This window comes from Biomphalaria glabrata, chromosome 3 (assembly GCF_947242115.1).
Source record: "Biomphalaria glabrata chromosome 3, xgBioGlab47.1, whole genome shotgun sequence".
NCBI lineage: Eukaryota > Metazoa > Mollusca > Gastropoda > Planorbidae > Biomphalaria > Biomphalaria glabrata.
Genome location: NC_074713.1, coordinates 12,891,291 through 12,895,000, shown reverse-complemented (window position 1 = coordinate 12,895,000; position 3,710 = coordinate 12,891,291).

Below are 3,710 nucleotides of genomic sequence, written 5' to 3'. Positions count from 1 at the left end.
ACAAAGGACTGGACAGTGTGACGGTTGAGCTGATGGCGGTGCTAAAGATACTAGAATGACCAGTGTTGAATAGGTAATGGACAATCAAAAACTAAGAAACAAAATATTTCAGCGTTGAAATGAGCAACTAGACTTTGAAAGAGAGGACATAGTCGTGGTCAGTTCAATGCCAAATGATTAGCACTTTTTTTTTCAAAATATTTCTTATTAAAGAAAAGATGAAAAACATTTTTAAAAAAAAACTAAGTGTAGTTGTATCAATTAGTTTGGATCAGTTATGTCATTGTATGTGTGATTGGACTAGACATATAAATCTGTGCGCTAAGAAATATTTTTACCACTTATTTTTGTTTAGCTTTTAGCTTTCTCAATGCGCTATTATACTATCACGTGTTTGAACCAGTTGTGAAAGGGGAGGGAAGAAAGAGGTATCTTGGTGAATGTTTACATTATCGTTTATTAAATGCATAAAAATGTTAACCCAAGTGGCAAGGCTCAAGATTCCTTAAGGTTGATTATACTTATACCACCATATAGGTCAAGTACGATTTCTTTCCCTTGTTTAAAATACCAAACAAAATAATTAATTACGAATAGTTAATTAACGAATTGGTAAATAATTTTTGCGAAAATTTCAGCTTAATTTCAGACAGACAGACAGACAGACAGAGTTGATATTGGCTTTGTAAAAATTGTCGACAACTTTTGGGTTTGAAATAATTTCCAGAACAGAAAGGAAATATACATACATATATATATATATATATATATATATATATATATAGAGAGAGAGAGAGAGAGAGAGAGAGAGAGTGTGTGCGCGTGTGTGTGTTTTCAATGTGATTTCTTGTCCCAGCTCAGCAATAGTCAGTGGTCAGTGGGTTGAGTCGACAACATAGAACTATAGTGAACTGTCTAGTACTTGACAGATCTCTGGTCTAATGAAGCGAGGAGGGGAGGGGGAAAGAAAAAAGAGAAACGGTTGAGTTGGTCTAATTTAGCTCATTGAAGTGGTCTGTTTAGCTCATTGAAGTGATCTGTTTAGCTCAATAAAGTGGTAGGTATGTTTAGCTCATTGAAGTGGTAGGTATGTTTAGCTCATTGAAGTGGTCTGTTTAGCTCATTGAAGTGGTAGGTTTAGCTCATTGAAGTGGTATGTTTAGCTCATTGAAGTGGTCTGTTTAGCTCATTGAAGTGGTATGTTTAGCTCATTGAAGTGGTCTGTTTAGCTCATTGAAGTGGTATGTTTAGCTGATTGAAGTGGTATGTTTAGCTGATTGAAGTGGTCTGTTTAGCTCATTGAATTGGTAGGAATGTTTAGATAATTGAGGTGGTATGTTTAGATAATTAAGGTGGTATGTTTAGATAATTAAGGTGGTATGTTCAGATAATTAAGGTGGTATGTTTAGATAATTAAGGTGGTATGTTTAGATAATTAAGGTGGTATGTTTAGATAATTAAGGTGGTATGTTTAGACAATTGAAGTGGTATGTTTAGTTTATTGAGGTGGTACTTTCAGCCCATATTAAGAAATGCTGAGCTAATATAGTCTAGCAACCTAAACTGGTAGTTTGTTTGTCTCTGTTCTTGCTATTGTTTGTTTAGCTTCTAGCTGCCGTTTTAAAGACGTTACACTCAGAGATCTCAGCCACATTTCAAAGTCATCCTCCCCATATCGTCCCCACCCCCGCTGTGGTTCATTCGTGCCCCCCCCCCCCCCACCCGTATCTTCAATTTTCACAAGGCTGGGAGTTTTCGATTGATTTTCATCTTCAGGGCCGGACGCGAGCACTTTAATGGCTGAAAGGTTGTTACATGACCAGGTCTTCGAGTTAACAAACAAACAAATCTAGAAATACAATGAGGGGGGAAAATATCAACGCGTTTTTTTGTTTGGTGCGAGCGTAGAAGAATCATGGTGAGTTTAAAAGAGAGAGGCAGACCAAAAAGATATAGGCAGAGCAGAAAGAAAAAGAGGCAGAGCAGAAAGAGAGAGAAATAGACCAGAGAGAAATAGACCAGAGAGAAAGGCAGAGCAGAAAGAGATAGGCAGAGCAGAAAGAGATAGGCAGAGCAGAAAGAGAGAGAGAAATAGAGCAGAAAGAAAGAGGAAGAGCAGAAAGAGAGAGAGGCAGAGCAAAAAAGAGAAAGAGCAGAAAGAAAGAGATGCAGAGCAGAAAGAGAGAGAGAGAGAAATAGACCAGAGAAAAAGTCAGAGCACAAAGAGAGAGAGAAATAGAGCAGAAAGAAAGAGGAAAAACAGAAAGAGAGAGGAAAAGCAGAAAGAGAGAGGAAAAGCAGAAAGAAAGAGGAAAAGCAGAAAGAGAGAGAGGCAGAGCAAAAAAGAGAAAGAGCAGAAAGAAAGAGAGGCAGAGCAGAAAGAGAGAGAGAGAAATAGACCAGAGAGAAAGGCAAAGCACAAAGAGATAGGCAGAGCAGAAAGAGATAGGCAGAGCAGAAAGAAATAGGCAGAGCAGAAAGAGAGAGGCAGAGCAGAAAGAGAGAAGCAGAGCAGAAAAAGAGAGGAAGAGCAGAATGAGGAGAGGCAGAGCAAAAAAGAGGAAGAGCAGAAAGAGAGAGAGACAGAGCAAAAAAGAGAAAGAGCAGAAAAAAAAAGAGAGGCAAAGCAGAAAGAGAGAGAGAAATAGAGCAGAGAGATAGGCAGAGCAGAAAGAGAGAGAGAGAGAAATAGAGCAGAAAGAGGGAGGAAGAGAAATAGAGCAGAGAAAGAGACTGTGTTGATTCTGTGCGCAAAAGGTGCATTCGTTCAAGATAATAAAGTTGTTATTTTTTCGTCTTGACACAAGTGGGTAGTTGTTTGCTTATTGTTGACTGTACATCTAGATCTTATTCATTGTCTCTCTCTCTCTGTCTCTCCGTCTGTCTCTCTTTCTGTGTGTCTCAATCTCTCTCTCTCTCTCTGTCTCTCTCTCTCTCATCCCAGCCCCAGATCGATGTCCGCAGTGAGATCCTACTAGAACTTCAGCCTGCCACTTAATGAGAAACTCCGAAGTATGAAAAACACATTCAGACAATGGACGACGTGAAACAATAGAGTTACGAAGTACTCCCGAGGATAAGGGAGGGCGCCACAAAGCAGAAGGGCGGGGGGAGATACTATCACGGCGGTAGTGTAGTTAAGTGAGACGGGAGAGAGGGGTGGACTACTAGGAAGAGAGAAAAGATCACTGAATGAAAATCGATACCTCCTCTTCGTTAACTTTCCATTTCGTCTTTATGTTTTTAAATCTCTAATCGCCATGTTAGTGTTCTAGAGTCGCTCCCCTCCCCTTCCCCCCTAAGGCCTATCTCTTCCCTGTTCTAATCTCTCCCTCTTCCGAGAGCTACAACAAGATGGAAGAGGCTGAAAGAGTGGTTCTCAATCATCCAGGGGGAAATGCCTCTATTTTCACCTACTCGTGGCAGCACTTGTAAACAAAGAGATGATAAGGACTGGACACAAGTACGCGGGACACGAAATGGGGTCAAAGGGAGTGGTCTTAGCACGAGATGCAGTCACGTGATGTTATGGAAGCTGTACATACTTGGCCAGTTGAGCTCTGTAACACACATTGGATCTGCTTTGTTCAATCTGGATGTTCCAATAGACCCCTTGGGATTCTCAATAGTACGGAAGTGAGAGAATACGGACTTAGGTCTGGAAGGTCTGACAAGACTAGATACGTTTTGTTAGTTGTAGCTGAAATGTG